The sequence below is a fragment of the Pseudophryne corroboree genome, unplaced genomic scaffold (assembly GCF_028390025.1).
Source record: "Pseudophryne corroboree isolate aPseCor3 unplaced genomic scaffold, aPseCor3.hap2 scaffold_179, whole genome shotgun sequence".
Taxonomy (NCBI): Eukaryota; Metazoa; Chordata; class Amphibia; order Anura; family Myobatrachidae; genus Pseudophryne; species Pseudophryne corroboree.
In genome coordinates, this window is record NW_026968428.1 from 786,202 (window position 1) to 810,122 (window position 23,921).

A 23,921-nucleotide genomic window follows, 5' to 3' on the forward strand; every position below is an offset into this window, starting at 1 on the left:
TACAATTATTTATATACTGTACGTAAATGATGAATGTCCCTGTACATTGCTCCATGGCCTGTACAACTTATCCCGGTGTATTTTAAAATGTATACCATCTCTCACTCCATATTTGAGCGCTGCCACGTGCTGGGAGTTCACGGTCGGCGGCCATTTTGTCAGGTTGCTAAGCGATCCAGCTCGGTATACCGTAATGTGCATAGACCTCGCTTATCCCAATGTAATTGAGCTAGGGGATTGTGACGCTCCTTCAGCATTGCCCCCTGAACTGTGAAATGTATGCCATATTGTATCTCACTACATATCCGAGCGCTGCCACGTGCTGGGAGTTCACGGTCGGCGGCCATGTTGTCAGGTTGCTAAGCGATCCAGCTCGGTATACCGTAATGTGCATAGACCTCGCTTATCCCAATGTAATTGAGCTAGGGGATTGTGACGCTCCTTCAGCATTGCCCCCTGAACTGTGAAATGTATGCCATATTGTATCTCACTACATATCCGAGCGCTGCCACGTGCTGGGAGTTCACGGTCGGCGGCCATGTTGTCAGGTTGCTAAGCGATCCAGCTCGGTATACCGTAATGTGCATAGACCTCGCTTATCCCAATGTAATTGAGCTAGGGGATTGTGACGCTCCTTCAGCATTGCCCCCTGAACTGTGAAATGTATGCCATATTGTATCTCACTACATATCCGAGCGCTGCCACGTGCTGGGAGTTCACGGTCGGCGGCCATGTTGTCAGGTTGCTAAGCGATCCAGCTCGGTATACCGTAATGTGCATAGACCTCGCTTATCCCAATGTAATTGAGCTAGGGGATTGTGACGCTCCTTCAGCATTGCCCCCTGAACTGTGAAATGTATGCCATATTGTATCTCACTACATATCCGAGCGCTGCCACGTGCTGGGAGTTCACGGTCGGCGGCCATGTTGTCAGGTTGCTAAGCGATCCAGCTCGGTATACCGTAATGTGCATAGACCTCGCTTATCCCAATGTACTGTAATTGAGCTAGGGGATTGTGACGCTCCTTCAGCATTGCCCCCTGAACTGTGAAATGTATGCCATATTGTATCTCACTACATATCCGAGCGCTGCCACGTGCTGGGAGTTCACGGTCGGTGGCCATTTTTAGTGTGCATAGAACTCGCTTATCCACATAGGCCCCTGTGTTTTTAACTACTATATTGAGATGCACATTTCTAGGCCTACAGTATTTAATATACAGTAAGCAGCATTGTTGTTAGGCTTTACGCTACCCACTTTGCAAATCTGTTTCCTCGTAGGCAGACTTGCTGTGTGGATCTTCTCCGACCTTTCAGAAATCTCCTGATAATTTGCTCTCCGTTTCTGCCTTCGAAAACTTCTTCACAGGCCATACTGTTCCAGCTCATTGACACAGTTTCGTCATACAGTATTTGACCGGTAATTCTTTCATTTACGGTTTACAATTATTTATATACTGTACGTAAATGATGAATGTCCCTGTGCATTGCTCCATGGCCTGTACAACTTATCCCGGTGTACTGTATTTTAAAATGTATACCATCTCTCACTACATATCCGAGCGCTGCCACGTGCTGGGAGTTCACGGTCGGTGGCCATTTTTAGTGTGCATAGAACTCGCTTATCCACATAGGCCCCTGTGTTTTTAACTACTATATTGAGATGCACATTTCTAGGCCTACAGTATTTAATATACAGTAAGCAGCATTGTTGTTAGGCAGTAATTGAAGAATTTACATACAGTACTGACATGTACTGTATGTAATGCTTGTACATCATGTCAGTCGACCCTTATGCTGTACACTACTGTAAGTCTCACAGGGCCCATGCACTTCCAAGGACGGTTATTTACTGTACTGTATCTGTTTCATACAGGAAACTAATTGCAGTCCATAACACTAATATTAAGCCCACTCCATTATCCACTCCTCCCCTGTGTATTAAACACCCCCTACCACCCTGGAAGTCATGTACCAGGGCCCCTTCATTCAGCACAATGCCCCCTTCTACAGTTTAGTGTTCTCCTTCCTGCCCCATCTGTGCAGTAAAGGAATAATTAGCAGAAATTATTTCTCCAGGTCCTACTGTACATACTGAGCGAAAGATAGAACCCCCCCTATCCCCCGCGGAGCATCAAAGCTGCCGCTGATAGCTCCCCCCACCCCTTCCGCTGGTGAGTGGGTAGGGGCCCCAGTGCATTGCTGTGTCCAGGGGCCCACACTGCTGTTAAGATGGCTCTAGTAATTGAGCTAGGGGATTGTGACGCTCCTTCAGCATTGCCCCTGGACTGTACCATACTGTATCTCACTCCATATCCAAGCGCTGCCACGTGCTGGGAGTTCACGGTCGGTGGCCATTTTGTCAGGTTGCTAAGCGATCCAGCTCGGTATAACGTAATGTACATAGACCTTGCTTATCCCGGTGTACTACAGGTATGTGCAGTAGTACTGAATGATTGCTATCACTTGTGGTGAAACACCTATCTTATCAAATACAGTAACTACTGTACAGTATAGTTGTTCGCACAGGTGATGGTAATCATACTGTATATTTAAACTGAAGTCCGTAACAGAGCATTCTGTCCCTCCTGCAGAGGTTCTTGTTGGGAGGCACAGGGAAAAAAGGCAAATACTGTACAGTACTGTATTTGCACTTTACTGTTGTGCACTTTATTTGAAAATGTACAGTTGTTTGCTATTTTTAGCATGCTGTGCTTTACATGTTTTCTTATTGTGGTTTTTATATTTTTAGACAAAAGACAAAGAATGCAGACTACCAGATTTTACGGGAGTGCCAAAACCCACCCATCAGTGGCACAGAAACTTGCTGCAGTAGTCCCACAAAAGAAGAAGAAAACTGCCAAGGCGGCTCAGAAAGAAAATGTGGTGAAACCACGAAAAAATGCCAAGGCAAAGAATAATACGTTGGAGATGATATGTGGTGTGGCAAATGATGTAATTGTTCCATCTCCTGCAGATCACAGTGTTCAGCCAATGAATCTGGAAATACCGGTGCTAGAGGACGTGACAAACACGCTGCATCAGGAAGCTTCTTTTTTGGACCATGTAGCCACCCCTGGACAAGAAGACATGACACATTCACCACGAAGAAGGTTGCATTTCACAGATGTGAACACCAAAGTGCAGGACTGCCAGTGTACCTGTCCTGTTTTACTAAAGGAGCTACTCAGTAAGGTGACCAATATGGAGTCAGAAGTTGGTGGACAGATCAATCAGCTGCAGACCGATGTGGCTGGCCTTAAAGAAGGCATAAAGGAACAGATGGTAGAAGCCATGAAGAAAGTCATTGAACAAACGAGGGAAGAATGGCAAGTTGGAGTTTGCCGCACCATCATTGCAACACACCACCAAGCGGTTCAAGTCAGCGGCCTGGACGACCGAGGCCTGGAGGACCGCAGAGGAGGCCTGGAGGACCGCAGAGGAGGCCTGGAGGACCGCAGAGGAGGCCTGGAGGACCGCAGAGGAGGCCTGGACGACCGCAGAGGAGGCCTGGACGACCGCAGAGGAGGCCTGGACGACCGCAGCGGACTGGACGAAGTCAGCGGCATGGAGGACCGCAGAGGAGGCCTGGAGGACCGCAGAGGAGGCCTGGAGGACCGCAGAGGAGGCCTGGAGGACCGCAGAGGCCTGGACCACAGCAGCGGACTGGACGAAGTCAGCGACTTGGACGACCGCAGAGGAGGCCTGGAGGACCGCAGAAGAGACCTGGAGGACCGCAGAAGAGACCAGGAGGACCGCAGAAGAGACCTGGAGGACCGCAGAGGAGGCCTGGAGGACCGCAGAGGAGGCCTGGAGGACCGCAGAGGAGGCCTGGAGGACCGCAGAGGGCTGGACGACCGCAGAGGAGGCCTGGAGGACCGCAGAAGAGACCTGGACGACCGCAGCGGACTGGACGAAGTCAGCGGCATGGAGGACCGCAGAGGCCTGGACCACAGCAGCGGACTGGACGAAGTCAGCGACTTGGACGACCGCAGAGGAGGCCTGGAGGACCGCAGAAGAGACCTGGAGGACCGCAGAAGAGACCAGGAGGACCGCAGAAGAGACCTGGAGGACCGCAGAGGAGGCCTGGAGGACCGCAGAGGAGGCCTGGAGGACCGCAGAGGAGGCCTGGAGGACCGCAGAGGGCTGGACGACCGCAGAGGAGGCCTGGAGGACCGCAGAAGAGACCTGGACGACCGCAGCGGACTGGACGAAGTCAGCGGCATGGAGGACCGCAGAGGAGGCCTGGACGACCGCAGCGGACTGGACGAAGTCAGCGGCATGGAGGACCGCAGAGGAGGCCTGGAGGACCGCAGAAGAGACCTGGAGGACCGCAGAGGCCTGGACCACAGCAGCGGACTGGACGAAGTCAGCGACTTGGGCGAACGCAGAGGAGGCCTGGAGGACCGCAGAAGAGACCTGGAGGACCGCAGAGGAAACATGGAGGACCGCAGAGGAGGCCTGGAGGACCGCAGAAGAGACCTGGAGGACCGCAGAGGAGGCCTGGAGGACCGCAGAGGAGGCCTGGAGGACCGCAGAGGAGGCCTGGAGGACCGCAGAAGAGACCTGGAGGACCGCAGAGGAGGCCTGGAGGACCGCAGAGGAGACCTGGAGGACCGCAGAGGAGGCCTGGAGGACCGCAGAGGAGGCCTGGAGGACCGCAGAGGAGGCCTGGAGGACCGCAGAGGAGGCCTGGAGGACCGCAGAGGAGGCCTGGACGACCGCAGAGGAGGCCTGGACGACCGCAGCGGACTGGACGAAGTCAGCGGCATGGAGGACCGCAGAGGAGGCCTGGAGGACCGCAGAGGAGGCCTGGAGGACCGCAGAGGAGGCCTGGAGGACCGCAGAGGAGGCCTGGACGACCGCAGAGGAGGCCTGGACGACCGCAGCGGACTGGACGAAGTCAGCGGCATGGAGGACCGCAGAGGAGGCCTGGAGGACCGCAGAGGAGGCATGGAGGACCGCAGAGGAGGCCTGGAGGACCGCAGAGGAGGCCTGGAGGACCGCAGAAGAGACCTGGAGGACCGCAGAGGAGGCCTGGAGGACCGCAGAGGAGGCCTGGAGGACCGCAGAGGAGGCCTGGAGGACCGCAGAGGAGGCCTGGAGGACCGCAGAGGAGGCCTGGAGGACCGCAGAAGAGACCTGGAGGACCGCAGAGGAGGCCTGGAGGACCGCAGAGGAGACCTGGAGGACCGCAGAGGAGGCCTGGAGGACCGCAGAGGAGGCCTGGAGGACCGCAGAGGAGGCCTGGAGGACCGCAGAGGAGGCCTGGAGGACCGCAGAGGCCTGGACCACAGCAGCGGACTGGACGAAGTCAGCGACTTGGACGACCGCAGAGGAGGCCTGGAGGACCGCAGAAGAGACCTGGAGGACCGCAGAAGAGACCTGGAGGACCGCAGAGGAGGCCTGGAGGACCGCAGAGGAGGCCTGGAGGACCGCAGAGGAGGCCTGGAGGACCGCAGAGGCCTGGACCACAGCAGCGGACTGGACGAAGTCAGCGACTTGGACGACCGCAGAGGAGGCCTGGAGGACCGCAGAAGAGACCTGGAGGACCGCAGAAGAGACCTGGAGGACCGCAGAAGAGACCTGGAGGACCGCAGAGGAGGCCTGGAGGACCGCAGAGGAGGCCTGGAGGACCGCAGAGGGCTGGACGACCGCAGAGGCCTGGATTCAAGTGTGCTGTTGCCAGGAACACCAATGATGACCAGCACACCTGCTCACAGGCCACTTCGCAATACATTCGGAGGCTCTCTGAACAATATTGCCCTGGCTGTCATCTCAACTTCCCTGGACGACCATCTGTACAGAGCTTCAAATGGACATATTCAGAAATATGCATATTCTCTGTTCCAGCACCATGTACGGTACGACAAATACTTGACGTGGGCCAATCGTGTGAACTTTGATGGTTCCAAGGGCAAACTTCCGCTGCCCAAAAATCTGGTACATGACATCATGGCTAGGTGTGAACGCCGCGTGAGGATTGGTGATCCAGAAAAGAGGAAGATAAGGGATACCATAAACTCTGTGCTGAGAACGAAGAGGAAAATGACTTGGAAGCTCGACTATGATGAAACCAGATCATTACCTAACTCCTAGCTTCTGCACATCAGCTTCACACAGCTGAAGTTAAAAAATTGTGTCAATGTACCTGTATTACCTGTACATTTTCTGGGGCTGCATGCACTGTGCTGAATCCACTTGGAGCAGCTCGGTTACTCAAAGGGGAGTGCATGAACTTGGCTCACCACATTCCTGGTAATGTAAGGGCCTGTTACAAGTTGCCCCTTTTATTCCTGTTGATTTTTTCGGCGCTGCTGTATCTATCCAGTAGCAGCCGAGTCCATTGTGCTGTGTCCATCTGGGGCCTTGGGCTGCGTTTCCATCCAGGGGCTGCTGTTGTCAGTCCTCTATTCTGGTGTCCGTATGCGACAGTGTTAAAAAGCAAAAGACAAAAACGAAAAATAATTCAAAAAAGCAAAACCTAAAAATAAAGTACAAAAACCATTACCCCGCACCACCACCACAAAAAAATAAATTATAAAAATGTTAAAGTTGATATTGTTACTGTATTTGTGCTGTTACCTTTTGATTAAAGTACCGTACAGTATGTGTGATGTTGGCTTTATTACAATACAGTACAGTATGTGTGATGTTACATGTTCCAAATGACTTTGTCCGTAAATAAAGTGTTTCTTAGAATAAACATGACGTGGTTTCCAATGTTTGTATTCCCAACTTCCTGTACTGTATAAATTAGTACTACTGTATGATGGGAATTCAATTAAGAGTGGTATACTGTATGTAAAACAACTTGGTTAGGCATCTTGCATTTCATATTTTAATAAAAACCACAGGAAACTTCTATTTTTAAAAGTTTATTGAAGAAAAAAAAGGTGTTTTTTTTTTTAAATAAAGTTTGAAAGTTAATTAAAACAAAAAAGTAGTTTGTTCTTCGTTACATTCTTTTCTTGTGTATATAGATATCTGTGGGGAAAAAAAAAAAAAAAGTATTAAAGTAAAGACACTCATGTTCATTTGTTTTCCAAGAAAATTTGTGGAACCACACAGCCCAGCAATAAGTCATGCTGGGCTGTGTGGTTCCACAAAAGGCATGCGGTACAAAGTGAAATAGTGGTGTCAGTGGTCAGCACTTTGACACGCTAACATTTGTGGAACCACACAGCAATGGCTGACACACACAAAATGGCTGACACACACAAAATGCCTGACACACACAAAATGCCTGACACACACAAAATGCCTGACACACACAAAATGCCTGACACACACAAAATGCCTGACACACACATGCTGGAGTGAAAACACATGTTTGCCAAACAGTCGACAGCACATGTCGGCAAGATGGCCGACCAAACTTGCTCCAAATCACCCCAAACTGGCCAGAAAGCACCCCAGCACACTCAGGAGGTACTGTACACCACAGCTAAATTAGGAGAGAATTTCATTACAAACAGCCAGATCTTGCAGATTATCTGCCAGATAATTGTATGGTGTACAGTATGCCTATCTTATACAGTAGAAAAAGATACTATACAATGGAGTACAAGAACAAAATTTTTTATTAAATAAAATTAAATAAAACTTAATAAAATATTAAAATAGTGGTCCACTAGGAGGTGGACCACCACCCGCTGGAGCTGGATGGCACGCCGCAACTGTTCTGTGGGAAAAAAAGGACAGTATTACAAAACAAATACTGAATACTTTACAGTGTAGTAATGGCAATACAGTACTGTACTTTACTCTATATTAGACAATATTGTTATTTACAATGTACAGTACTGTATTGTCAGTACAGTAAATCAAACACTACTGTATGCTGTCGAGGTAATTTAAACATTGCTTTAGTTTACCTCTTGTATAAGTGGGCTGCTGCCTGCCCGCTTCTGGGCCAGCCCACCTATCTTGCCCCTGTCTGGGGCCCCCATAAATAATTGGCACTATATTGGAGAAAAAAAAACATTTAGTCACATTCAAATAGTAAACAATTATTACTGTATACTGTAGGTACAGTATTATACTGTATTGCTGGTATTCAAAATATAAAGTACTGTACAAGAGTTTAGCTTCAATAGGTCATAAACAAATTGTCAAAGGAATTAAACACCACAGTACAAATACTGTAGACATTTACTGTATGTATTAGCAGTCATGACATTTCATGACCGCTTCAGAAAAAAGAGGGTTACAGTACTGTAGGTGGTGTTGTAGGGAGTACTATCCATAATAGTGGACTGTACTCAGAGCCAGCCATAAATAATATGATTCCCTAGTCAAGTTTTTGGATGCTGCCCCCTTGCACAGATGCTATTTCCGCCTCTGAGCCTGTACCCCTTTCCCAGCACCATCACCCCTCAACCATAGCAGTCGTCATTTTGGTGCTCCTCCAACTTACTGTACTGTATGTTTAAAATAGCAACAGTGTGCACATTCGGTGTGCATCCCAAAACGGTGCATGTTCTTGCTGGGAAGGGGCAAGGCCACACAGTAATTCCCCAATCTGAAATGACGCCACACAGTACTGCAACTTTATTCACAACATATCATGCAATAGTGTCTCTTTTTCTCGTTACATCATATGATAGTACCACATTACTCCTCAAAGTATTCCCACTTATTCACATTGCATCACATCATATTGCTCTTTGTTCACATTAGACCACACAGTAGTGCCCTTGCTACAGTATATGTTACACAACAAAGTACTGTATACACATAATGCTGCACATTAGTAATGCATTTTGTATGCACAGAATATACTGTAGGCATGCTGCATATCATATTAATCAGCAGAAGCTGCTTGTGCCCCTGGGCATTTGGCAAGTATGCCTATGCCTAGGGCAGGCTCAGACTGGAGATCAGTACGTAATCCCGCTGGACGGGATCCCGGCAGTCAAAATACAGACGCCGGAATCCCGACCACACAATCCCGACAGGGGCGGCGAGCGGAAAGCAGCCCCTTGCATGCTTGCTTCGCTCGCCACGCGGTGGGCACGGTGCCTCGCTACGCTCTACACACTATTATATCAGTAGTCAGGAAACGCAGCATGCATTTGTGGAGTGAAGAGGGTGAAAAAGGAGAGAAAGTACAGTTTGTACTGTAAGGTTATGTCAGAGGGTGTGAAGATGATCAGCTCAGTGTTATACATGTTACAGTAAGTTAGAATACAGTACAGTGCATTATGTATTTCTATTTTATTACCAGGTGTCTCCTCCACTGGTTGGCGACGGACTGTAAAAAGATAAAATACAGTTAGTCATATCAGTTGGACTTAAAGTAATGTTGGAGAAAAAAAATACTGTAATTGCAGTACCAACTATTGCTACTGTACAGTATATTTATTTACCAAAATGGTATTCTGGCTCGTCGTCTGTGGGTAAAAGAGAAGAATATTATAAGATACAGTATACAGTAAAAAGTATAGTAATAGTAAACTAGTGTCCAGGCCTAGTGACAGGTGGGTAAAAAAAAGGTATGCTTGTGACAGGCATGGTGATTCCAAGGGACCCCACCGAGACCATCAGAAAATTTGTGAGTGGCCCGTATGCCGGTGATTATGACTAGACTAAGGTAGCAACTCTTTTTTGCTTTGAATTATGCATACTGTACAGTACTGTACTGTATGTGCATATTGTACAGTACACTTAAAATATTTAGCAGTTACTGTAGTGGTAATTTGTAGTGGCAAATATGAGAATTCTAACTACAGTATATGAAGATACTTCTCTGACAATTACAAATATTACCTACTGTACTGCATTATCGTCTGTAAGTGTAACTACTGTAGATAAATGTTAATGTGGAATGTGATTGGTTGCTACTGTATGGGCAATATCACCAGTTCAAACAAAAACAATCATCTAAAGTCCCCCATCCACTATTCCGATTTGTGCAATTTTTATCCGATTTCTACGCATTTTCCAGAAAAATCTGATGAAAAGTGCTACTCTGGTGGAATCAAATCAATGTCAGTGATAATTCTTACCACTAAATGCCGCCTCATCATATGCATCATCCTCCTCGGCGGCCTGTTCCAGTGTAGGAACTATGAAAAAACATTAATGCGAAAAAAAAGGTTCATTCCAGGAAATACACTACTTTACACCTAACCGCTAGAATCCTGACTGCTGGTCATGCAAACCCAACCCATTGGTTTAACACAATGTACAGTACAGTACAATACTTTAGTTTACTTACCAAGTTGGGGAGAGGGCTTTTTCTCCCCTTCCTCATCCCCTTCCTCATCACTGTCAATAATCACTGAGTGGAAAATAAAAAAATATTATAAACAAAATACAGTAGAGTACAGTTACTACAAAATTGCACAGTAGTACAGTGCTACAGGAGGCAGAGATATATTCATAATACAGTAGGAGCAGAATGACTGTCCAGTGGTAGGGGACATACAGTACTGTACTGTGCCTGTATTTAACTCGTGTTGGAGGAGAGGCGATTTCGCACACAGAGGCGAAAAGGGGTCTTCACAGTGAGGGAAATACTGTACAGTACATGTTTGGAATTCCCTGCCTGAAAAGTAATAAAAGTGGACTTGGTCAGTACTTTTAAGAATGGGCTTGTGAAAATCCTACTGTACTTACTATACTGTGGCGGCTCCGACGACTCAGAGTCCACGTAAGTGACATCTGTGTTGAATATAAAAAAAACAAAAAGAAAAGTCAATGGGATTTCTGCAATCAGGATACCGCTGTCGGTCACTTGACTGCTGGAATCCTGACCACTGGTCACGCAAACCCAAGCCATTGGTACTGTTAATAAATCAATGAATGTAGAATGTAGAGTACTGTACAGTAGATTACAATTCTTACCAGGCTGGCCTGAAGGCTCCCCCATTTCCTCCTCCTCTGTATCAATAACGAGGCGGTCTGTGTGTACAAGATAACAAGTATTGTAAAATAAAAAAATTACAGTAATACTGTAGGAAACTAGTGTGTCTGTAACAAAAATAATGATTACCACTTCCAGAGCTCTGCTGGTCAGACGGTGTTGGTGGTGGTGGTGGTGGTGGTGGTGGTGGTGGTGGTACTGTGAGAAAAAACAACAGTGCTGTAAGTGAAGGTGTCAATTTGAAACATGTACTGTACAGTATCCAGGACACATGTACAGTAGTGTAACAACGATGACAGTAGCACCAGAATTCTCGTTACACAATACCTGGCAGCGCAGCAGCAGGTGGTGGTGGTGGTGGTGGTGGTGGTGGTGGTACTGTGGGAAAAAAAATAACAGTACTGTAAGTGAAGCTGTCAATTGGAAACATGTACTGCACAGTATCCAGGACACATGTACAGTAGTGTAACAACGATGACAGTAGCACCAGAATTCTCGTTACACAATACCTGGCAGCGCAGCAGCAGGTGGTGGTGGTGGTGGTGGTGGTGGTGGTACTGTGGGAAAAAAAATAACAGTACTGTAAGTGAAGCTGTCAATTGGAAACATGTACTGCACAGTATCCAGGACACATGTACAGTAGTGTAACAACGATGACAGTAGCACCAGAATTCTCGTTACACAATACCTGGCAGCGCAGCAGCAGGTGGTGGTGGTGGTGGTGGTGGTGGTGGTGGTGGTGGTGGTGGTACTGTGGGAAAAAAAATAACAGTACTGTAAGTGAAGCTGTCAATTGGAAACATGTACTGCACAGTATCCAGGACACATGTACAGTAGTGTAACAACGATGACAGTAGCACCAGAATTCTCGTTACACAATACCTGGCAGCGCAGCAGCAGGTGGTGGTGGTGGTGGTGGTGGTGGTGGTGGTACTGTGGGAAAAAAAATAACAGTACTGTAAGTGAAGCTGTCAATTGGAAACATGTACTGCACAGTATCCAGGACACATGTACAGTAGTGTAACAACGATGACAGTAGCACCAGAATTCTCGTTACACAATACCTGGCAGCGCAGCAGCAGGTGGTGGTGGTGGTGGTGGTGGTGGTGGTGGTACTGTGGGAAAAAAAATAACAGTACTGTAAGTGAAGCTGTCAATTTGAAACATGTACTGCACAGTATCCAGGACCAAAAAGGGGTCCGGCCAATAAACAATCTGCATCAGAGAAGCAAGATACAGTATGCTTAAAGTATACAGTACTATATACTACAGTAGATCGCCAACAAACGTAAATTAACAAACAACTATCACTGGAATTTACCATCCTCATCCCGTAGCGAAGCACGGGTATTCAGCTATCTACAATGTTATTTATACTTTGTGTTTAATATTTACATTTAGTTTTGTAAACAGACATTCTTAACATTAACGGATTGCAGCGAGTTATCTGTGATGGTCAGGACAGGGGGTTGGGACTATAGAAATCACTATGTACTGTACACTACTGTATTTGACAATACTTACCAGCTTGGCGGCGCCTGTCCCGCCTCCTGTGACGTCGTGCTACCAGCCCTGTAAAAATATATATACAGTATAATGGCAGCATACTGTACAGCCAATGAAATTCAACATTGACAGCATCTTTATGACATCACAATAAATGGAATTGTTCATTCTAGTACCCTGCACCTAATCACTCAGGAGGGCATAGTGTACTGTACTGTCTTCAAAACTTAAGGGGCACATTTCTAAATGTGACAAACAGTACACTTACAGTATCGCTACAGTACAGTAGGTCCAGGGTATTAGACAGAACACTACCTTTATAGACATTGTAACACACATAAGCATTGCCCTTATAAACATTATGACACACATCAGCATGCAGCCCTCCCACCCTTAACCATCTCAGTACTGTTCATTACATTACAAATTGATTTCATGACAGATGATGCAGTACTCACCTGAATTCATCTTATTCACGTCATGTCACAGTAGTGCAGTTTATTCACGTCACAGTACTGTCCTTGATTCACGTTGTGTCACACAGTAGAGCACCGTATTCACGTCACAGTACTGTCCTTGATTCACGTTGTGTCACACAGTAGAGCACCGTATTCACGTCACAGTACTGTCCTTGATTCACGTTGTGTCACACAGTAGAGCACCTTATTCACGTCACAGTACTGTCCTTGATTCACGTTGTGTCACACAGTAGAGCACCGTATTCACGTCACAGTACTGTCCTTGATTCACGTTGTGTCACACAGTAGAGCACCTTATTCACGTTACTGTACGTCACAGTAGTGCAGTAGTATATCCACATTACGTCACAAAGTAGAGATCTGCCAGTCATGAACCTTATGCAAGAGTAATGCACGTCAGAACACATTAGGCCACTGTAACATCCCTTAGAATAATTTCTGCCAAAGTAACATCCCTTAGAACACTGTACTACATATCTGAAACACAAATTTCGGCACACTGCAATTAAACCACACAATGCACTGCACGACTGCGTGATATGACAAACTGCACATTTCCCTGCAAAATATGATACAATGTACACTACACAAAAAACTGCAATTACCACATGTGTATACAGTACACTGCACGACAGTGCTGGCCCTAGCCAGGTACAGATACAGCCGCAGTCACGCAAAATATAGGCATGCCGCATATCATTTTAATCAGCAGAAGCTGCTGGTGCCCCTAAGCATAGCAAATGCCCTAGGCATTTGCCTACTGTAGTTTGCCTATGCCTAAGGCCTGCTCTGCTGCACGATGTGATTCACTATGTATTACACTCACTGCACAATACCATATTCTGAATGTACACTGCATGACACGCTGCAATTACGCAGCACGATACACTGTGATACATTGCATATACTGTACACTGCATGATACTGTACACTGCACAATCGTAGACCACCTGGATTGTAAAGAACTACTGTACTGTATATACACAAGTTTAAAAAAATAACAATTGTTTTTGTAAAACGCATGTCGATCTTTTTCCATGTCAACTTAACGACCATGTCAACCTACAGTAACTGGTGTCAACCAATTTCAAAAGCCGCACCATCTAGGTCGACGCAAAAAAACAAATTGACCTTTTGACCCGGGTTAACGTTTGGTCCTTGTTTAACCATTTGTTTACCACAAATACTGTACAGTGCTGTATAGACCGGATACCTGCTGCTACAGCAGCCCCTGCTATAATGTACTGTACCTGTAACTACAGTAACTTAAAGTACAGTAATCTACAGTAATGTACTGTACTTACAATCCCTTATGGCCTGCAGGCGTCGTGGGGTCCGCCTCACGAGGTCACTCCACCTCCTCTGGAGAGACCTCACCGTTCTCCTCCGGTTGTAGGTCCGGAGGATATCCCTGCTGGCCCTCCGGTATGCCCTCACTTTCTCCTCGTTGCTGGCGAGAGTTCTGTCCCGCCAGCGAACGAGGAGACGCAGCTCACCAAGAGCATAGGGACGGTCCCGTGCAGCAGCCATAACCGTCCTTATGCTCAATGAGCGTCTCAGACGTCGTGCGCCTCAGACGTCGTGCGTCTCAGACGTCGTGCGGTCCAGGCATTCAACGTACAGTACTGTAGTTACTGTACTTTGTGACAGTTTCCCTTAGTTTTAAATATGCCCTTTCTTTGACCACAGTATTTTCCACTGTCTTGCCCTACGCCCTTCCCTCCTGGGAGCCTTCACAGTTCTTATGCAATACACAAATACCGAAGATGCACAGTCCGTCAGAATACACTCATTTCATTCCCGCTGTTTAGGTGCATTTAGCGTAAAGAATCGCTCCTGCAGATGTACTTTGATTTATGTGAAACCTGTGTGCATCCTTCCATTGACTGTCTTACAATGTAAATAAAATAATACAGTGCATTATTACAGAAAAAAAAAAAAAAAAGAAAGAAAGCACATCAGGTCTCGAACCCTGGACTCCCAGCGAGGGAGGTGGGAGCCTTCACCCCTAGCCCACGACGCCTCATGAGAGATTTCCAATTTCATGTGTGAAAGTACTGCAAACAGCGCCCGGCCCCCGCCCCATTGCTGTTGGTTTATGCCTTAGAGGACTCGGACGCTCGCATTTGTAAAGCACGGTGTTTTCCTCCGCCTCCTGCTAGCCTGTTGCCCTTCCCCCATGGGAGCCTGCACAGATCATGCAGTAGACAGGGAGGGAATGCAGGTCATGTGCAATACACAAACGCCCACTGTAGTACTATTTTGCTCACTTACAGTACCGTACTGTACTGTAGGTTGCATTTAGCGTAAAGAATCGCTCCTGCAGATGTACTTTGATTTATGTGAAACCTGTGTGCATCCTTCCATTGGATGTACTGTATTGGAGATAATTTTTTTTTTTTTAAAGTGAATGTCACGGGAACACATTAAAAATAAGGTTGGCACTTCCTTCCCATTGGTGTTGGTTTACAGTATGCCGTAGTGTACTCGGACGCTCATGTAATTGCATTTCAAAGGCACAGTATTTTCCATCGTCTCCCCCCTACCCCCATCGCCCTTCCCCCCTGGGGGCCTGCACAGGGAGGAAATTCAGGTCCTGTGCAATACACAAACGCTGAAGATCTACTGTACAGTACTGTTTTGCTCAGTTGGTAGCGTCAGAATACACTCATTTCATTCCCGCTGTTTAGGTGCATTTAGCGTAAAGAATCGCTCCTGCAGATGTACTTTGATTTATGTGAAACCTGTGTGCATCCTTCCATTGACTGTCTTACAATGTAAATAAAATAATACAGTGCATTATTACAGAAAAAAAAAAAAAAAAGAAAGAAAGCACATCAGGTCTCGAACCCTGGACTCCCAGCGAGGGAGGTGGGAGCCTTCACCCCTAGCCCACGACGCCTCATGAGAGATTTCCAATTTCATGTGTGAAAGTACTGCAAACAGCGCCCGGCCCCCGCCCCATTGCTGTTGGTTTATGCCTTAGAGGACTCGGACGCTCGCATTTGTAAAGCACGGTGTTTTCCTCCGCCTCCTGCTAGCCTGTTGCCCTTCCCCCATGGGAGCCTGCACAGATCATGCAGTAGACAGGGAGGGAATGCAGGTCATGTGCAATACACAAACGCCCACTGTAGTACTATTTTGCTCACTTACAGTACCGTACTGTACTGTAGGTTGCATTTAGCGTAAAGAATCGCTCCTGCAGATGTACTTTGATTTATGTGAAACCTGTGTGCATCCTTCCATTGGATGTACTGTATTGGAGATAATTTTTTTTTTTTTAAAGTGAATGTCACGGGAACACATTAAAAATAAGGTTGGCACTTCCTTCCCATTGGTGTTGGTTTACAGTATGCCGTAGTGTACTCGGACGCTCATGTAATTGCATTTCAAAGGCACAGTATTTTCCATCGTCTCCCCCCTACCCCCATCGCCCTTCCCCCCTGGGGGCCTGCACAGGGAGGAAATTCAGGTCCTGTGCAATACACAAACGCTGAAGATCTACTGTACAGTACTGTTTTGCTCAGTTGGTAGCGTCAGAATACACTCATTTCATTCCCGCTGTTTAGGTGCATTTAGCGTAAAGAATCGCTCCTGCAGATGTACTTTGATTTATGTGAAACCTGTGTGCATCCTTCCATTGACTGTCTTACAATGTAAATAAAATAATACAGTGCATTATTACAGAAAAAAAAAAAAAAAAGAAAGAAAGCACATCAGGTCTCGAACCCTGGACTCCCAGCGAGGGAGGTGGGAGCCTTCACCCCTAGCCCACGACGCCTCATGAGAGATTTCCAATTTCATGTGTGAAAGTACTGCAAACAGCGCCCGGCCCCCGCCCCATTGCTGTTGGTTTATGCCTTAGAGGACTCGGACGCTCGCATTTGCTAGTCCTCCATTCCCATTATGCATTAGCGAACTCAGACGCTCATATATTTTAAAAGCACGGTGTTTATACATTGTACTGTACATTCTTCCTTTTACACAATTACTGTAGTTGCGTCTCCATACACATACTGTACAGTACTCCATACTTTTTTCCACCGCCTCCCGTTACGCCTACAGTATTGCCAGAGCTGTAGATCAATCCGCCGCTATACTGTACGATCGAAAGTACTGGATTAGTGGAGCATTAGCGACACAGTGGTGGAGATGTGTAATGCATGATGAGTATCTAGATCGTCTCAACGCGCCTGCCTGTGATGAAACTCAGCTATCGCATTAGCGTGGCTAGACGCCCGTCTCGGCGGAGAAACAGTCAAGATAAAGGTGGCTACATCTGTAAGTAGGAGTTGGGCTAGAGCTGGGGAGGGTCGCTGCTCGGGCACCCCCCTGTCAAATGAAGGAGATCCAACTGAGGCAGCACAAGGAAACTCTCGAAAGAAGAACAAGGCTAGAGGAAGATCTGAGACAAATAAATCTGACTTTTACCAGAGCTGACCAGAGGAAAGAACAAACACAGTCCCCCACTACCACAAATAATGCAGTCGAGTTTCCCACATTTGGGGAAATCATAGGGGTCAGCATACCCAGAATGCAATGAATGAACCTCACCCTGGGAGAATAATCTTCATGACCATGGTATCTCCTATGCAAAATAAGTATGATTTGGGATAGGGCTGGGGAGTGCCGCTGCTCAGGCACAACTCTGTCAAGTAAAGGAGATTCAACTGAGGCAGCACAAGGGAACTCTCATCTGGGGACAACAACTGCACGGAGGACACATATTTTCAGATGAACATGGGAGGGCAGAAGGCAGCCTAATACTGAAGCACCCCCAAGCAACAAACCAAATGCAACAACTAGTACAAGCATTCCTGGGGGAAGGTCTGCAGAAGACGGATTTGCATACGGTGAAGTCATCCAAGCAGTGGGTCAAAGTTGGCTGGAACCCTCATCTGCATATGAAAAGAGAAAAGGGGTATGCAGGGCATGGCGGCCTTTTGCGGCGCTTGGATGACCCCTAGTTCACATTAAACACCTCCACCCTCCTTCGGTGTGGGGCTCATGTTGGCTATGCCCCAGCCCCTGAAGCATTAAAGCTGATTTCTTGCAGCAGCTGGGCACTGTAACAGCTCCAGAGCTGCTCTGTAAGGCAAGTAAAAGGGTGTGGGCCCTGCAGCACTACCTGTAGTTCGCATTGTGCGTTGGAAGGCACAAATTAAGCATACGGGAGAAGTCAGGATAGTGCGCAAGGGCATAGAAGGGAGCGGCTCAAGAAAAGAGAAGTGGAAACAGACAGCAAACTAAGCTGGAGAGAGACCTGAGACAAAGAGATCTGAATTATACGAGAGCCGACCAGGGAAACACAAATTATGCAGTCAAGTTTCCCACATTTGGGGAAATCGCAGGAGCAGCACACCCAGAGTGCAATGGGTGAGCCTTGCCCTGGGAGAAGCACCTTCATGATCATAGTATCTCACCTGGCAGGTAAGTAGGAGTTGGGGTAGAGCTGGGGAGGGTCACTGCTCGGGCACCCCCCTGTCAAATGAAGGAGATCCAACTGAGGCAGCACAAGGAAACTCTCGAAAGAAGAACAAGGCTAGAGGAAGATCTGAGACAAATAAATCTGACTTTTACCAGAGCTGACCAGAGGAAAGAACAAACACAGTCCCCCACTACCACAAATAATGCAGTCGAGTTTCCCACATTTGGGGAAATCATAGGGGTCAGCATACCCAGAATGCAATGAATGAACCTCACCCTGGGAGAACAATCTTCATGACCATGGTATCTCCTATGCAAAATAAGTATGATTTGGGATAGGGCTGGGGAGTGCCGCTGCTCAGGCACAACTCTGTCAAGTAAAGGAGATTCAACTGAGGCAGCACAAGGGAACTCTCATCTGGGGACAACAACTGCAGGGAGAACACATATTTTCAGATGAACATGGGAGGGCATAATGCTGCCTAATACTGAAGCACCCCCAAACAACAAACCAAATGCAACAACTAGTGCAAGCATTCCTGGGGGAAGGCCTGCAGCAGATGGATTTGCATATGGTGATGTCATCCAAGCAGTGGGTCAAAGTTGGCTTCAACCCTCGTCTGCATATGAAAAGAGAAAAGAGGTATGCAGGGCATGGCGGCTTTTTGCGGCGCTTGGATGACCCCTAGTTCGCATTAAACACCTCCACCCTCCTTCGGTGTGGGGCTCATGTTGGCTATGCCCCAGCCCCTGAAGCATTAAAGCTGATTTCTTGCAGCAGCTGGGCACTGTAACAGCTCCAGAGCTGCTCTGTAAGGCAAGTAAAAGGGTGTGGGCCCTGCAGCACTACCTGTAGTTCGCATTGTGCGTTGGAAGGCACAAATTAAGCATACGGGAGAAGTCAGGATAGTGCGCAAGGGCATAGAAGGGAGCGGCTCAAGAAAAGAGAAGTGGAAACAGACAGCAAACTAAGCTGGAGAGAGACCTGAGACAAAGAGATCTGAATTATACGAGAGCCGACCAGGGAAACACAAATTATGCAGTTAAGTTTCCCACATTTGGGGAAATCGCAGGAGCAGCACACCCAGAGTGCAATGGGTGAGCCTTGCCCTGGGAGAAGCACCTTCATGATCATAGTATCTCACCTGGCAGGTAAGTAGGAGTTGGGCTAGAGCTGGGGAGGGTCGCTGCTCGGGCACCCCCCTGTCAAATGAAGGAGATCCAACTGAGGCAGCACAAGGAAACTCTCGAAAGAAGAACAAGGCTAGAGGAAGATCTGAGACAAATAAATCTGACTTTTACCAGAGCTGACCAGAGGAAAGAACAAACACAGTCCCCCACTACCACAAATAATGCAGTCGAGTTTCCCACATTTGGGGAAATCATAGGGGTCAGCATACCCAGAATGCAATGAATGAACCTCACCCTGGGAGAACAATCTTCATGACCATGGTATCTCCTATGCAAAATAAGTATGATTTGGGATAGGGCTGGGGAGGGCCGCTGCTCAGGCACATCTCTGTCAAGTAAAGGAGATTCAACTGAGGCAGCACAAGGGAACTCTCATCTGGGGACAACAACTGCAGGGAGAACACATATTTTCAGATGAACATGGGAGGGCAGAAGGCTGCCTAATACTGAAGCACCCCCAAACAACAAACCAAATGCAACAACTAGTGCAAGCATTCCTGGGGGAAGGCCTGCAGCAGATGGATTTGCATATGGTGATGTCATCCAAGCAGTGGGTCAAAGTTGGCTTCAACCCTCGTCTGCATATGAAAAGAGAAAAGAGGTATGCAGGGCATGGCGGCTTTTTGCGGCGCTTGGATGACCCCTAGTTCGCATTAAACACCTCCACCCTCCTTCGGTGTGGGGCTCATGTTGGCTATGCCCCAGCCCCTGAAGCATTAAAGCTGATTTCTTGCAGCAGCTGGGCACTGTAACAGCTCCAGAGCTGCTCTGTAAGGCAAGTAAAAGGGTGTGGGCCCTGCAGCACTACCTGTAGTTCGCATTGTGCGTTGGAAGGCACAAATTAAGCATACGGGAGAAGTCAGGATAGTGCGCAAGGGCATAGAAGGGAGCGGCTCAAGAAAAGAGAAGTGGAAACAGACAGCAAACTAAGCTGGAGAGAGACCTGAGACAAAGAGATCTGAATTATACGAGAGCCGACCAGGGAAACACAAATTATGCAGTCAAGTTTCCCACATTTGGGGAAATCGCAGGAGCAGCACACCCAGAGTGCAATGGGTGAGCCTTGCCCTGGGAGAAGCACCTTCATGATCATAGTATCTCACCTGGCAGGTAAGTAGGAGTTGGGCTAGAGCTGGGGAGGGTCGCTGCTCGGGCACCCCCCTGTCAAATGAAGGAGATCCAACTGAGGCAGCACAAGGAAACTCTCGAAAGAAGAACAAGGCTAGAGGAAGATCTGAGACAAATAAATCTGACTTTTACCAGAGCTGACCAGAGGAAAGAACAAACACAGTCCCCCACTACCACAAATAATGCAGTCGAGTTTCCCACATTTGGGGAAATCATAGGGGTCAGCATACCCAGAATGCAATGAATGAACCTCACCCTGGGAGAACAATCTTCATGACCATGGTATCTCCTATGCAAAATAAGTATGATTTGGGATAGGGCTGGGGAGGGCCGCTGCTCAGGCACATCTCTGTCAAGTAAAGGAGATTCAACTGAGGCAGCACAAGGGAACTCTCATCTGGGGACAACAACTGCAGGGAGAACACATATTTTCAGATGAACATGGGAGGGCAGAAGGCTGCCTAATACAGAAGCACCCCCAAACAACAAACCAAATGCAACAACTAGTGCAAGCATTCCTGGGGGAAGGCCTGCAGCAGATGGATTTGCATATGGTGATGTCATCCAAGCAGTGGGTCAAAGTTGGCTTCAACCCTCGTCTGCATATGAAAAGAGAAAAGGGGTATGCAGGTCATGGCGGCCTTTTGCGGCGCTTGGATGACCCCTAGTTCGCATTAAACACCTCCACCCTCCTTCGGTGTGGGGCTCATGTTGGCTATGCCCCAGCCCCTGAAGCATTCAAGCTGATTTCTTGCAGCAGCTGGGCACTGTAACAGCTCCAGAGCTGCTCTGTAAGGGAAGTAAAAGGGTGTGGGCCCTGCAGCACTACCTGTAGTTCGCATTGTGCGTTGGAAGGCACAAATTAAGCATACGGGAGTAGTCAGGATAGTGCGCAAGGGCATAGAAGGGAGCGGCTCAAGAAAAGAGAAGTGGAAACACACAGCAAACTAGGCTGGAGAGAGACCTGAGACAAAGAGATCTGAATTATACGAGAGCCGACCAGGGGAAACACAAATTATGCAGTCAAGTTTCCCACATTTGGGGAAATCGCAGGAGCAGCACACCCAGAGTGCAATGGGTGAGCCTTGCCCAGGGAGAAGCACCTTCATGATCATAGTATCTCACCTGGCAGGTAAGTAGGAGTTGGGCTAGAGCTGGGGAGGGTCGCTGCTCGGGCACCCACCTGTCAAGTGAAGGAGATCCAACTGAGGCAGCACAAGGAAACTCTCGAAAGAAGAACAAGGCTAGAGTAAGATCTGAGACAAAGAGGAGAGTAGGGGAGAGGTCTGGAGAGGAAAGATAGATTTGAGTGTCATCAGCATAGAGTTGATATTGGAAACCAAAAGAACTAATGAGCTTACCTAGTGAGGACGTATAGAGAGAGAAGAGAAGAGGACCAAGGACAGATCCTTGGGGTACCCCTACAGTTAGTGGAAGTGAGGGGGAGGTAGAGTCATGAGAGGAGACAGAGAATGAACGGTCAGAAAGGTAGGACGACAACCAAGAGAGGGCTGTGTTACGCAGACCAATGGAGTGAAGGATTTGCAGTAGGAGAGGATGGTCCACAGTGTCAAAAGCAGCAGAGAGATCAAGTAGAATAAGTAGAGAGTAGTGTCCCTTAGATTTAGCAGCATGGAGGTCATTGCATACTTTTGTAAGGGCAGCTTCAGTGGAGTGGAGAGGACGGAAGCCAGACTGGAATGGGTCAAGCAGTGAGTGTGAGGAAAGAAAGGAAGTAAGGTGGTTGTAGACAATACGCTCAAGGAGTTTGGAGGCAAAAGGGAGGAGAGAGATGGGTCGGTAGTTGGAGAGAATGTTTGGATCAAGGGTAGGTTTTTTAAGAATAGGAGAGATGAGAGCGTGCTTGAAGGCAGAGGGGACAGTGCCTGATGAGAGGGAGAGATTGAGAAGGTGGGAAAGATGGGAAAAAGCAGAAGAAGAGAGGTGGCAAAGGAGGCGGGAGGGGATTGGGTCAAGTGGGGAGGTGGTGAGGGGACAGGAACGAATGAGGGCCATGACTTCCTCTCCAGATGCATGGGAGAAAGATGACAGAGTTGGTGCGAGGGATGGGGAGGGTTGGTAAGGGGTGGGAGAAGGCTGGTTACTGATAGTCTGGTGTGATGTGATGTCCTGACGTATGGAGTCAATTTTGGATGTGAAGTAAGTGGCAAAGTCAAGAGCAGAGAGTGAGGAAGGGAGACGAGGTGGAGGTGGGCAGAGGAGTGAGTTGAGAGTGGCAAAGAGGCGCCGGGGGTTGGAAGACTGGGAGGAGATGAGGTTCTTGAAGTATGACTGTTTAGCAAGAGAAAGGGCAGCACTGAAGGATGAGAGCATAAGTTTGAAATGGAGGAAGTCTGCCTTAGAGCGTGATTTCCTCCAGTGTCGCTCAGCAGTACGTGAGCATTTTTGCAGATATCTGATGCATTTGGTGTGCCAGGGTTGAGGTGTTAATTTGCGAGGGTGAATAGTGGTTGGTGGAGCAACAGAGTCAAGAGCAGAAGTAAGGGAAGCATTGTATGTGGAAGTGGCTTGTTCAGGGCATGAGAGAGAGAGAATAGGAGAGAGAAGTGAGTCAAACAGGGAGGAAAGGAATGTGGTGTCAATAGCTTCAATGTTACGCTTAGTGATGGTAGCCTTAGGAGGTAGAGATGGGGAAGTCGAGAGAGATAGGTTGAAGCAGAGCAGGTGGTGGTCAGAGAGGGGAAATGGGGAGTTGGAAAAATCAGAAATATCACAGCGGTGAGTGAAGACCAGATCCAGTGAGCTCCCATTCACATGGGAGGGTGAGGAGGTCCACTGGGAGAGACCAAGTGAAGAGGTGAGGTTAAGGAGTTTAGAGGCAGGGGATTGTGTGGGGATGTCAATAGGGATGTTGAAATCGCCTAGGATAATGGTGGGAATGTCAGAAGAGAGGAAGTGAGGAAGCCAGGAAGCAAAGTTGTCGAATAATTTGGAAGCAGTGCCAGGGGGGCGGTAAATGACAGCTACTGGTTGGAAGAGGCATATGGCGTGGACCTCAAATGTAGAGAATATAAGGGATGGTTCTGGTGGTATGAGTTGGTAGGAGTAACTAGAAGGTAAAAGGACCCCAACACCACCCCCATGGCGACCCCCAGGTCGGGGTGTGTGTGGGAATGTAAGGCCCCCAGCAGAGAGAGCAGCAGCAGAAGTAGTGTCAGAGGGCGTAATCCAAGTTTCAGTAATGGCTAGTAGGTGTAGGGAGTTGGAAATGAAAAGGTCATGAGTGGGGACCAGTTTGTTATAAACATATCTGGCATTCCAGAGGGCACAGGATAGGGGGTATGAGTTTGTGGGAGAGA

At 47.8% G+C, this 23,921-nt stretch overlaps 8 non-coding genes across 8 annotated transcripts; all 8 read right to left on the reverse strand.

The window, feature by feature from the left end:
- Positions 1 to 17,296: 17,296 nt before the first annotated feature.
- Positions 17,297 to 17,460, reverse strand: LOC135002490 (U1 spliceosomal RNA). The gene has a single exon (XR_010203682.1). It is a non-coding gene; the product is annotated as a U1 spliceosomal RNA (small nuclear RNA).
- A 672-nt stretch (positions 17,461 to 18,132) lies between these two features.
- On the reverse strand, positions 18,133 to 18,293 carry LOC135002634 (U1 spliceosomal RNA). Its single transcript, XR_010203822.1, has one exon. It is a non-coding gene; the product is annotated as a U1 spliceosomal RNA (small nuclear RNA).
- Positions 18,294 to 18,445: 152 nt separating this feature from the next.
- On the reverse strand, positions 18,446 to 18,609 carry LOC135002432 (U1 spliceosomal RNA). Its single transcript, XR_010203626.1, has one exon. It is a non-coding gene; the product is annotated as a U1 spliceosomal RNA (small nuclear RNA).
- Positions 18,610 to 19,281: 672 nt separating this feature from the next.
- Positions 19,282 to 19,442, reverse strand: LOC135002700 (U1 spliceosomal RNA). Its single transcript, XR_010203882.1, has one exon. It is a non-coding gene; the product is annotated as a U1 spliceosomal RNA (small nuclear RNA).
- Positions 19,443 to 19,594: 152 nt separating this feature from the next.
- LOC135002433 (U1 spliceosomal RNA) lies at positions 19,595 to 19,758 on the reverse strand. The gene has a single exon (XR_010203627.1). It is a non-coding gene; the product is annotated as a U1 spliceosomal RNA (small nuclear RNA).
- A 672-nt stretch (positions 19,759 to 20,430) lies between these two features.
- Positions 20,431 to 20,591, reverse strand: LOC135002635 (U1 spliceosomal RNA). Its single transcript, XR_010203823.1, has one exon. It is a non-coding gene; the product is annotated as a U1 spliceosomal RNA (small nuclear RNA).
- A 152-nt stretch (positions 20,592 to 20,743) lies between these two features.
- Positions 20,744 to 20,907, reverse strand: LOC135002434 (U1 spliceosomal RNA). Its single transcript, XR_010203628.1, has one exon. It is a non-coding gene; the product is annotated as a U1 spliceosomal RNA (small nuclear RNA).
- Positions 20,908 to 21,578: 671 nt separating this feature from the next.
- On the reverse strand, positions 21,579 to 21,741 carry LOC135002610 (U1 spliceosomal RNA). Its single transcript, XR_010203798.1, has one exon. It is a non-coding gene; the product is annotated as a U1 spliceosomal RNA (small nuclear RNA).
- Between the last annotated feature and the right edge of the window lie 2,180 nt (positions 21,742 to 23,921).